Source organism: Sapajus apella, unplaced genomic scaffold (assembly GCF_009761245.1).
Source record: "Sapajus apella isolate SASKATOON/1434 unplaced genomic scaffold, GSC_monkey_1.0 scaffold74, whole genome shotgun sequence".
Lineage (NCBI taxonomy): Eukaryota > Metazoa > Chordata > Mammalia > Primates > Cebidae > Sapajus > Sapajus apella.
Window position 1 is genome coordinate 3,515,240 of NW_022437014.1, and position 12,974 is coordinate 3,528,213.

General features: G+C 38.7%; 1 non-coding gene across 1 annotated transcript; it reads right to left on the reverse strand.

Moving 5' to 3' along the window:
* Positions 1–2,259: 2,259 nt before the first annotated feature.
* LOC116532203 lies at positions 2,260–2,422 on the reverse strand. The gene has a single exon (XR_004260763.1). It is a non-coding gene; the product is annotated as a U1 spliceosomal RNA (small nuclear RNA).
* Between the last annotated feature and the right edge of the window lie 10,552 nt (positions 2,423–12,974).

The window sequence follows — 12,974 nt, forward strand, 5'->3', positions numbered from 1 at the left end:
TTTTTGTGATCTAATTCAGTCACATTTACCATTATTGCTATTTCCCACCCTCAAATTGTCTGAATATTTGATCATTGGGCCACAAATAACCATATTCAAGTTGTCAGTAAGAGCTTGAAGTAGTTAGGGATAAGAACGGTGCTCTGTGGAGTGCTTTTGGACGTCTCTCTCCAGGGTGACTTTGACTCACAACTCAGCATTCTTCGGGTTTGGTTCTATGTATACTTTTGAGCAGTCACTTTATTCTTGTCCATAAGGACACCATGACTGCTGAAATGCAGATTTCTAACACCTATAGCAGTTCTGAGATTTCTACTACATTATGAATCTCAGGGAAAAAAATGTTTATCATGAGTGAACACTGAACTTGAACTTGAATTCAGTGTAATTCCTTGTGATCACAATTTTCTAAGTGTTTAATATATTGAAAATAATTCCTTCTGGAGTTTTTCCTAGAATCAATAGTGGACCCACTTTGCTTATATAATTTACATTCTTCCCTTTGTTGAAAATCAGTCGGGGAAAAGATATTCTCCAGGTTTCTGGCACCTCTTCTCTTTTCTGTGGGATGTCATTGCTAATCTAAAAAAGTTTCAGAAAAGGGATAAAACTGGAAACCAGATTTCAAGGTGCTGACTTAATTAGAGGGGAATAAATGTTGGATCTTAGGTTTGACAGTGCTTTTCCTTAATATGTACAAAGCATTTTTGTACTTTGAGTTCATAAGAATAAAAATTTCGGTCCATTAGGAAATTTATGCGTAGAGAATCCTTTGGCTAATTCCTGGCACTTCTATTTGTCAGATGGTTATTTCACAATAGCACAATTTACTGAATTTGGCATCATTCTCATCTTTTTTTACATGTATATAAATCGTGCTGTTACAAATATCTCTTTGATAATTACAATTGCCAGGAAATTTAAGATTATCAGAAAAGGAACGTCGTAAATGTTGTACCTCATGAAGAATTTTAACTATTAGTCTTCTAAAGGTTTTTATTTCAATCTTTTATTCTTAAAGGTTAAGAGGCTTGAGAGAGGTTTACTTAGTTCCTGCAGTCAGCTTTGGTTTGACCAAATGCATAATTGAGCTTCCCTTTATCATTCTGAGACTCAGCTGCAGCAACACTAGAGTCAGCAGTGTTGGCTGAATACCTCTTCCTAGTACTATATAAGATATTTTAATGCACATTCTGGCAAAAGTAGACTCCAGAATCTGCTGTTTGGAACCCAGGATTCAGGGACCTGAAATGGATTATGTAGCACATTTCTGGTACAATGTTAAAACAGATCACCCCATGTCTGGAAAGTTTTGTATCATCTGGGCTGCTTTTTTAAACACCAAGATTTAAGTTAACCCTATAAACATGCCTTACATTATGGCACAGATGTCTTTGTGAAGAGTTGGTAGAAATTGAGAAGATTGGATTATATTTTACAGGAACTCTGGTGACTTAATATTTAAAGGTATGCTATTAAGATCCTTAATTTGTTTGAAAGAACACTCTCTAACATATCTTCTTTCTAGCTTTGGATTTCTATTTGATAATTTTTCTTAAGATAGATTTTTTTTTTAAAGTTACCTGGCTCTGCTTCTTTAAGACAGACTATGAAAACAATGGAGGCCAGGTGTGGTGGCTCATGCCTATAATCCCAGCACTTTGGGAGGCCGGGGTGGGTGGATCACCTGAGGTCAGGAGTGCGAGACCAGCCTGGCCGACATGGTGAAACCCCGTTTCTACTAAAAATATAAAAATTAGCTGGGCATGGTGGCAGGCGCCTGTAATCTCAGCTACTTTTGGGAGGCTGAGGCAAAAGAATCGCTTGAACTTGGGAGGTGGAGGCTGCAGTGAGCCGAGATCACGCTATGGCACTCCAGCCTAGGTAACGAGCAAAATTCCATCTCAAAACAAACAAACAAAAACAATGCAGCACTCTGGAAGCCAACTTTTCTGGACCACATGCTGTGACATCTGACACTTGGCATCCTTAATGTTGACGGCACTTTCTTTGGGAGGTACATTGCCCTATTTCTAAGAAAAATATATATCATAATTATCATTGTCTAACGCAGTTACTGATCTTTTTCTTTTAACATGGCAGTAATCTGAGAAACCTCAAGTCAATATTAAGTAAACTTAAGTAAATACTAAGTAAAGCTTTATTTTAAAAGTTGTCAGAAGTTTCTTTTCTGGCTGTATAGATAATGCTGGGTAAAGACATTATTTTACAGTAATTTATTTATTTATTATGAAAGACCAGGGGAAAGCACAAATGCAGTCCCCTACTATCACAAATTACGCGGTTGAGTTTCCCACATTTGGGGAAATCCCGGGGTCAACACATCAGGAGTGCAATGGATAAGCCTCGCCCTGGAAAAACCACCTTCGTGATCAAGGTATCTCCCCTGTCAGGTAACTATACAGTAAGTAATTTAAAGAGAATAAAATGATATATTTGGTATAATTAACATTAATGCAATCATAAATAATATGAAACTCTCATGTTTGGAAAACATAATTTAGATTTTAAGTTAATTTGAATATATTATGTATGATTTCTTAGAGATCAACTATTCTTGGCCTTGACTGTGCATTAGAATTACTGAGGAGCTTTTTAAAAATACTGATGCCTGGGCCCCACACTCAGAGATTCCGATTTAATTTGTCTGGGAAGTGGACCAGACTCGACTCAACATTATCAATGATCCATGGGGCAATTCAAGGCTGGGAACCACTGGTATAAAACCTACAAAACTCTAAGTGTGGGCCATAGACAGTGTTAGCCTCACCTACAGGTTATTAAAAATACAGACTCTCAGGCCCCACTTTAGACTTTCTGAATCAAAATCTGCATTTTAAGGTGGGGCGAGGTGGCTCACACCTCTAATCCCAGCACTTCTGGAGGCTGAGGTGGGGAGATTGCTTGAGGTCAGTTGTTCAAGAACAGCCTGGTCAACATGGTGAAACCCTGATTCTACTAAAAAACAACAAAAATTAGCCAGGCGTGGTGGCAGGTGCCTGTAATCCCAGCTACTCAGGAGGCTAAGGCAGGAGAATTGCTTGAGCCTGGGAGCAGAGGTTGCAGAGAGCCAAGATTGTACCACTGCACTCCAGCCTGCGGGGCAGAGTAAGATTCTATTTCAAAAAACAAAAATATCTGCGTTTTAACTAGATCGCAGATTCATTTGCAACGGTTTTTCATAGGACTTTGACTTTAAAAGTGCTTTCATAGTCATTTTTCTAGTCATTTGTGTATTTTGTGTGTGTGTGTGTGTGTGTTAGAGGGCATCCATTTATTAAATATCTGGTGGGAATGGACACTGTTGTAGATACTGAAAAACATAAAAGTAGGAATAAAATTTGGGCCTCCCTTTCAAGTAAATTGCAAAGGAGTGGAGGGGAGGTAGGGTAGAAACCTATCTGCTGAGCAGATTGGGACCAGAGATGTAAAACAGCTGTACTGTGGAGCTATTGACAGCCTTCTGGGAGGAGAAGGAATAGGGGAAACCCCTCCCTTCTCTACCCCATCTTCTCTCAGGGAGTGGGATTTGAGCTGAGTTTTTGAAATAGAAGTAGGCATAGGGCTGGTGGTTCCTAAAGTATGGTTCCTGGCCAGCAGCATGTGCATCCCCTGAGAACATGTTAGAAATGCGAATTGTTGGGCCCCTTCCAGACTTAATGAATCACAAACTGAGGGTAGGGACCAGCCATCTGTTGTTGTTGTTTTTTTTAACATGCCTACCATGGGATCATGATACACACCCAAGTTTGAGAACACTGGGTGTAAGCATTTTCCATACAGTGAAGAGGGGAAGAAGCATTGCAGACCATTGAAAAAGTATCCCCCAAATCAGAGGAAAGATCATTTATAGCATTCTGTGAAATTTGCCACGGCTTGAACTTTAAATAAGGCGCACATAGTGAGCTGACTGTATCAGCAATTTCCCCCGAATCTGGCACAGATCCACGTATTTTTATTGTCCCGGAAAGCTTAACCTTTCCCTTTTAGTTCATTGCATCATTAATTACATTTAAAGAGAAAGCTTTCTGTTTGGTTGTATTTATTTTTTTAAAATTAAATTGTGCAGTTTGTTGAACATTTTTGTTATAATTGGAATGCTATAATTATAACTAGAAGATTTCTGTAGAAATGCCTGGGAAGACTGAAGCATAGGGACATCCCTATTTACCTTTAAATAAGCCTAGTTAAAACAGTCTTTCTTGGAGTGTAGCTGAATTTACATTGCTGATGATCTTCTGTGATAGAGTGAATCTGTATGAACCAAAACCTCCAGGTACAAACAACAACTTTAGTAATGTTAGTTTTTTCCACTTTTATATTGTCATAATAACCAGCATAGAGCAAACAATTTTTTTTTGAGACAGAATCTTGCTGTGTCACCCAGGCCGGAGTGTAAGTGGCGCAATCTCTGCACTTTTGCCTTCCTGGTTCAGGTAATTCTCCTGCCTCAGCCTCCTGAGAAGCTGGGACTACAGGCACGTACCACCATGCCTGACTAATTTTTTTCTTGTTCTTTAGTAGAGATGGGGTTTCGTGGTGTTAGCCAGGATGGTTTTGATCTCCTGACCTCGTGATCTACCCGCCTTGGCCTCCCAAAGTGCTGGGATTACAGGCATGAGCCCAGCAGTAACATTTAAATTAAGATTAGAGTGCTGTCCTCCTGGAGTGATCTAGGGGATCAAAGCATCTCTTTTCCTAAATATTTGTTCCATTGCTCCTCTTTTTATTTATTTTTAATTTTTAATTTTATTTTTAAACATGATTGCATTCTTTACACATTTCTAAATTTACGAGTAACAATGGTTAATATTCATGGGGTACACAGTGACGTTTTGATACATGTAGTGTATAGTGATCAGATCAAGGTTATTAGAATGTCCATCATCTCAAACATTTATCATTTCTTTGTGTTGGGACATTTAACATCCTCCTTTTAGCTATTTTAAACTGTGATATATTACTGTTAACTTTAGTCCTCCTGCAGTTATATACAACATTAGAATTTATTCCTCCTATCTAGCTGCAATTTTGTATCCTTTAACAAGTTTCTCCCTCACCCTCTCTTCCTCTTAAATTTCCCAGGCTCCAGTAACTTCTGTTCTACTTTTTACCTCTATGAGACCAACTTTTTTAGCTTCTACATATGCGTGAGAACATAAGGTGTTTAACTTTCTGTTCAGCTTATTTCACTTAGCATTAATGTTTTCCAGTTCCATCCATCTTGTCATGAATGACAGGATTTCATTCTTTCTGTGGCTAAATAGTATTCCATTGTGTATGTATACATTTTTTTTTTCTTTTTCTTGTGACAGAATCTCACTCTGTCACCCAGGCTAGAGTGCAGTGGCTGGGCTTTGGCTCACTGCAACCTCTGCCTCCCACGTTCACATGATTCTCCTGCCTCAGCCTCCTGAGTAGCTGGGATTACAGGTACCTGCCACCCATGCCCGGCTACTTTTTGTATTTTTAGTACAGACGGGGTTTCACCATGTTGGCCAGGCTGGTCTTGAACTCCTGACCTCAAGTGATCCACCCTCCTTGGCCTTCCAAGTGCTGGGATTACAGGCATGAGCCACCAGGTCATATACCACATTGTCTTTATCAGTTTATCTGTTGTTGGACACCTAGGTCAATTCCTTATTTTGGCTATTATGAATAGTGTTGTAATAAACATGGGGATTCGGGTGTCTCTTTGATATAATGACTTCCTTTTCTTTGGAAACATTCCCAGTAGTGGTATTGCTGGATCATATGTAAGTTACATTTGTAGCTTTTTTTGAGGAAACTTTATGCTCTTCCCCATAGTGGTTGTACTAGTTTACATTCCTACCAATAGTATATGAGTTCCCTTTTCTCCACATTCTTGCCAGTATTTGTTATTTTTTAATTCCTTGTATATTCTGAATATGAATCCCCTGAAGAATGTGTTTCTCCCAGTCTTGGAGTAGTCTTTTCACTCTGCTGATTGTTTCCTTTGCTGTGGAGAAGCTATTAAGTTTGATATAATCTCATTTGTTTATTTTTGCTTTTGTTGCCTGTGCTTTGAGGTGTTATTTATAAAATCTTTTATCAGACTAATGTCCTGAAGTGTTTCCTCTGTTTTCTTCTAGTTGTTTTATTGTCTTGGGTCTTACATTTAAGTCTTTGATCCATTTTGAATTAATTTTTGTATAGGATAGGAGGCGGGGATCTAGTTTTATGCTTCTGCATACCGACATACAGTTTTCTCAGCATCATTTATTGAAGCGACTGTGCTTTCCCCAATGAGTGTTATTGGCACCTTTGTCAAAAATCAGTTGGCTGTAGATATGCAGATCAATTTTTGGGTTATTTTATTACATTGGTCTATATATTTGTTTTCATATCATGTTGTTTTGATTATTCTATATTTTGAGGTATAGTAGTATGAAGCTTCCTGCTTTGCTCTTTTTTTGTGCAGGATTACTTTAGAAACTTGGGCTCTTTTTTGGTCCCATACAAATTTTAGGTTTTTGTTTTTTTAAAAAATTCCTTAAAGAATGTCATTGGTATTTTATAGGAATTGTGTTAAATCTGTAGATTTTTTGGGGGAAGTATTGCCGTTTTAACAATATTAATTCTTCCAGTCCCTGAGCATGGCTTGTCTTTTTCATTTGTTTGTATATTCTTCAGTTTCTTTCACCAGCATTTTGTGGTTTTTCTTGTAGAGGCCTTTCACCTCCTTGGTTATATTTATTCCTAGGTATTTTATTTAATTTTATTTTTTGTAGCTATTGTAAATGGTATTGCCGTTCTGTTTTTTTTTTTTTCCAGATAGTTTGTTGTTTGTGAAAAGAAATGCTACTGATTTTTGTATATTAATTCTGTATCCCACAACTTTACTGAATTTGTTTACCAGTTATAAGAGGTTTTTTTTGTAGAATCAATCTTTTGGCTTTTCTATATATAAGGTGATATCATATGTAAACAAGAATAACTTGACTTCCTTCTTTCCAATTTGGATACCCTATGTTTCTTTCTATTGCCTAATTGCTCTGGCTAAGACTTCCCATACTATGTTGAATAAGAGTGGTGTGTATGGACATCCTTGTTTTGTTCCAGTTCTTAGAGGAAATGTTTTCAACTTTTTTTTTCACTCTGTAAGTTGTTAGCTTTGGGTTTTTAGTGTATAACCTTTATTATGTTGAGATGCTCTTCTTCTGTACCTGATTTACTAAGTGGTTTTATCATGAAAGGATGTTGAATTTTACCAAAAATTCTTTTTCAGCATCTACTGAGATGATCATATGTTTTGTAATTCATTCTATAGCTATGATGTATGATATTTATGGATTTATATATGTTGAACCATCCTTGTATTCTTAGGATAAATCTCACTTGCTCATAATGTATTTATCTTTTTGATGTGTTGTTGGATTCAGTTTGCTAATATTTTGTTGTAGATTTTTATGTTTATATTCATCAGGGATATTGGCTTGTAATTTTCTATTTTTGTTGTGTCCTTCTCTGGTTTTGGGACCAAGGCTATGCTGGCTTTATAGAATGAGTTAGAAAGAATTCCCTCTGCTTCAATTTTTGGAAATGGTAATCGAAGAGTTGGTATTATTCTTTAAAAGTTTGGCAGAATATAGTGGTGAAGGCATCTGGTCCTGAAATTTTTTTTTTTTTAGTTGGAGTCTTCCTCTGTCACCCAGGCTGGAGTGCAGTGGCATGATCTCAGCTCACTGCAACCTCTCCTTCCCTGGTTCATGTGATTCTCTTGCATCAGCCTCCTGAGTAGCTGGGATTATAGATGCACATCACCACATCTGGCTAGTTTTTGTATTTTTAATAGAGATGGGATTTCACCATGTTGGCCAGGCTAGTCTCAAACTCCTGACTTCATGATCCACCTGCCTTGGCCTCCCAAAGTCCTGGGTTGCAGGCATGAGCCACTGCACCCTGTCTGAACTTTTTTTGTCAGAAGATTTTTATTACAGATTCAGTGTTGTTATTTGTTAAGAGACTGAATCAGTCTTGTAAACAACAAAATAAAGTCTGTTCAGACTTTCTATTTATTCTTGGTTCAAACTTAGTAGATTGTATGTATCCAGGAATTTATCCATTTTTCTCTAGGTTTTCAAATTTATTAGTGTATAGTTCTTCATTATAGTCTCTGATGATCTTTTCTTTTTCTGTAAGATCTGTTGTGATGTGACCTTTTTCATTTCTAATTTTATTTATTTGGCTCTTCTCTCTTTTTTTCTTAATCTAGCTAATGGTTTGTCAATTTTGTTTATCTTTTCAAAAAGCCAACTTTTTCTTTCATTAAAATTTTGTATTTTTGTTATTATTCTCAATTTTGTTTATTTCTGTTTTGATCCTTATTATTTCTTTCTATGAATTTTGGGTTTGGTTTGTCCTTGCTTTTCTAGTTCGTTGAGGTGCTTTATTAGGTTATTTACTTGAAATACTTCTAGTTTTCTGATGTAGGCTTTTATTGCTATAAACTTGCCTGTTAATACTGCTTTTGCTGTGAGTCCCATAGGTTTTGGTATGTTGTATTTTTGTTTTCATTTGTTTCAGGAAATGTAAAATTTTTATTCTTAATTTCTTTCTGGCCGGGTGCGGTGGCTCACGCCTGTAATCCCAGCACTTTGAGAGGCCGAGGCGGGTGGATCACGAGGTCAAGAGATCGAGACCATCCTGGTCAACATGGTGAAACCCCGTCTCTACTAAAAATACAAAAAATCAGCTGGGCATGGTGGCGCGTGCCTGTAATCCCAGCTACTCAGGAGGCTGAGGCAGGAGAATTGCCTGAACCCAGGAGGCGGAAGTTGCGGTGAGCCGAGATCGCGCCATTGCACTCCAGCCTGGGTAACAAGAGCGAAACTCTGTCTCAAAAAAAAAAAAAAAAAATTTCTTTCTTCACCCATTAGTTGTTTAGGAGCATGTTGTTTAATTTCCATGTATTTGTATAGTTTCAAATGTTCCTCTTGTTATTGATGGCTAGTTTTATTTCATTGTAGCCAGGTAAGATACTTGATATGATTTGGATTTTTAAAAATTTTCTGAGACTTGTCTCAGAATGTGTCTGCCTGTCCTAATATATGATCAATTCTGAAGAATGTTCCATGTGCTAATGAAAAAAAAGTATATTCTGCAGCTGTTGGGTGAAATGTTCTGTAAATGTTTGTTAGTTCATTTGGTGAATGGTGCAGTTTAAATTTGTCTCTTTTTACAGCTTTTAATTTGAAGTCTGTTTTGTCTGATATAAATATAGCTACTCCTGCTTGCTTTTGGTTTCCATTTGCATAAAATATCTTTTTTCCATCTCTTCACTTTCAGACTATGCATGTCTTTATAGGTGAGGTGAATTTCTTGTAGGCAGTATATATTTGGGTGTGTTTTTAAAAAATTAATTCAGCCAGTCTATAGCTTTTCGGTGGGGAATTTAATCCACTTACATTCAAGATTATTATTGATAGGACTTATTTATGTCATTTTATTGGTTGTTTTCTGGTCATTTTGCATATCCTTTGTTGCCTACTTCCTTTCTGATTATTTATTTTTTTGGTTGGGTTGCTTTCTGTAGCAATAAAGTTTGACCCCTTTCTCTTTCTCTTTTGTTTATCAGCTCTACCAGTGAGTTTTATGGTTTTGCATGTTTTCATGATGGTGGTTATCATCTTTTTGCTTTCAGATGTAAGGCTCTCTTGAGCATTTATTGCAAGGCCAATCTAGTGATGGTGAATTCCCTTAGTTATGCCTTGTCTGTGAAAAATTTTGTTTTTCCTTCTTTTCTGAAGGATATTTTTGCTGGGTAAAACCTTTTTGGCTGGCAGTTTTTTTTCTTTCAGTATTTTGAATATATTAATATCATCTCATTCTCTCCTTGCCTGTTAAGTTTTTTGCTGAGAAATACACTGTTAGCTTAATGGGAATTTTAAAATATATGACTTGACACTTTTTTCTTGGTGCTTTTACAACTTTTTTTTTTTTTTTTGTCTTTGACTTTCAATAATTTGACTCTAATATGGCTCAGAAAGAACCATTTATGTTGAATCTATTTGGGGCTCTTTGCACTTCCTGGAACTGGATATCCATCTCTTTCCCAAGTCTTGGAAAGATTTTTATTTTCATTTTATTAAATATGTTGTTGTTACATTTTTCCTTCTCTTCTCATTCTGGAATGTCAAATATTTGTTTGCTTAATGGTGTTGTGCAAATCCTGTAGGTTTTCTTCATTCTTTTTTATTCTGTATGCCTGTATTACATCGAAAGACCTGTCTTTAAGTTCTAAAATTCTTTCTTCTGCCCCGAGATCTTCTAGTCTGTTGTTGAAGCTCTAGACTGGATTTTTAAATGTCATTTATTGAATTATTTGGCTTTAGAATTTCTGTTTTTTTATGATGTTTATTTCTTATGTTGAATTTCTCATTCAAATCATTTTTCCGATTTCATTGTTTTGTCTATTTGTATTCTTTTTTTTTTTCTCGCTTAGTTTCCTTAAGATTATTAGGGTTTCAATTCTTTTTTCTGGAATTTCTTATATTTCCTTATGATTGGAGTCTGTTACTGGAGAATTAATGTTTTTTCTTGGAGGTCATATTTCTTTGCTTTTTCATGGTTGAAACATCCCTATGTTGATTTCTATGCATCTGGTAAAAAAGTCACTTCTTCCAGTTTTATTGAAGCTTTCATAGGGAAAGACTTACTTGTATAAATGGGTCTTGGTGTATCAGTTCAATGGAGTGTGTTGGCCTTGGTTCTAGAAGGACATAAGTAGTGTGGTCTCCATGTAGTTTCTTCAGCTATAATCTACACTAATGACACTTGTGAGTTTCTCCATGGCCTAGACTGAGAGAATTTGTGGTGATGGTGGTGCAACTTTGCTGGCATGGCTTGCCAGGCTGTTTCTCAGGTTAGGAGTGCATGTGTGCACACAAAAGATCAACCAGATTAGGATTTTGCTAGGTGGTGTTGGGGCCACAGGGCTGTTACTCTAGCCAGAAACACGAACATACAATTGCTTGGCTAGCCTGAGGATGTTCTTGCTAGGAGCAGCTCACAGGTTGTTTCTCAGGCCTGGGATATGGTTACATAGCTGCTTGGCATGTCTGATGACGTATCTACGGAGGGAAACCACAGGCTGTTTCTGAGCCCTAGGAACAGCTGCACAGCTGCTTGGCTGGTCTGGGGGCAATTCTGCGGGAGGTGGCCCACAAGGCTGTTTCATAGGCCTGAGACATGGGCCTATGAAACAGGGCTGCTTAATTGCCCTGGGGGTCATACATACCAAGGTGGCCCATGGGTCTGTTTCTTTCACTTGGGACATGGGTTCACAGCCACTCAGTTGCCCTGGGGGCAGGTCTTCTTGGCATGGGCCATGGGGTTATTCTTTAGGCCTGGGAAGTGAATATATACCTGCTCAGCTGTCCTGGGGGTCTGTGTGCTGGTGAAGCCCATGGGGTAGTTTCTCAGGTTTGGGATGCCAGTGCAAGGCTGCTCCGCTAGTTCAGGGGTTGTGCCTACCAGGGGCAGCTTACAGGGCTGCTTGTCAGACTCTTATTGGGGGCACAGGCCAGTGGGTAAGTCAAGGACATCTCTGTGGGAGGTGGGGACACTGTGGGGCTGTTTCTCAGTCCTGGCATTGGGCACATAGTCACTCCACTGGCCTGGGGGCATATCAGCTGCTCAGAGGCTTAAGAATCTTTCTTTCTTGGGGGAGGGTGCACAGTGGTTTGGCTGGCTGAGGGTGGGTTTGCCCCAGGGAAGACTGGCAAACTGTTTCTCTGGCTAGAATTTCAGTGATGGTGGTTGGTTTCCCTGCTGTGCAGGACCGGAGTCACCACTGATTCTGGGCCCAAGCTTCATGCAGCTGGGGTTGTGGCATTCAGCCACCTGTGTGAACTTGGAATAATGAAGATGGAGCCCCACTGCTGGATAGGTGTAGTGGCTACCAGTCCCCAGGGCAAGACGCTCTCCAGAGGTGTCTCTGGCCTCAAGATGGTGCTTTGCTACAGCAGCTTGGCTCACAGTGGGTAGGTAGGGGTGGGAGTGCACACCTTGTGCACCTTATTCAGGGAAATATGGCTGTATGAATTCCTGATATCTCTCCAAACTGGGCTCAGGGTGTGTGAAGACTGTGGAATTCTTGTGTTATAAGGATTGTTTGTATTTGTAGTGGCAATGGGAACTGGTGGCAATCTTCTGCTTATCTTTTTCCTATAACAGGAATTCCCTCCTGACTCTAGGCAGATCCAATCAGGTAGGGAGCATTGGGGGAGGTGAGGCTGCAGAGGCCAGTTGCATCCTTGCTGGTCTGAACTTCCAATAACCACAGGTACGTGTCCAGTTCCCTGCTACATTCCAGTGCTCTCCCTTCAACACTCCAGTCAGATCTTAGCTGTTCACTCATTACCTTTGTCCTTTTTTTGTAGTGGGGGAAAATGTTAGGCATCTCTAGTCAGCCATCTTGCTGACATCTGTCACTCTTTTATTTTAAATAGCTTCTTTATTTTTCATTTTTCTTTTCTTTTCTTTCTTTTTCTTTTTCTTTTTTTTTTTTTGAGATAGAGTGTTGCTCTGTTGCCCAGGCTGGAATAGAGTGGCGTGATCTAGGCTCACTGCAACCTCTGCCATCTGGGTTCAAGTGAGTCTCCTGCCTCAGCCTCCCGAGGTGCAGGGACTACAGGTGCCCACCACCAAGCTTGGCTAATTTTTTTGTAATTTTAGTAGAGAAGGGGTTTCACCATGTTGGCCAAGCTGGTCTCAAACTCCTGACCTCAGAATATTCACCCACCTAGGCCTTCCAAAGTGCTGAGATTACAGGCGTGAGCCACTACGCCTGGCTACTTTGAGTCTTTCTTAATGGCTTTTCCATTTTGAGAGAGCCGTATTAAAATGGGAATATATGAAAGAAGACGTATTAATGCTTGAATTGCAGCCAATAAAAGACTATACTGAAGCTTTGATTTTTGTTCTAAGGT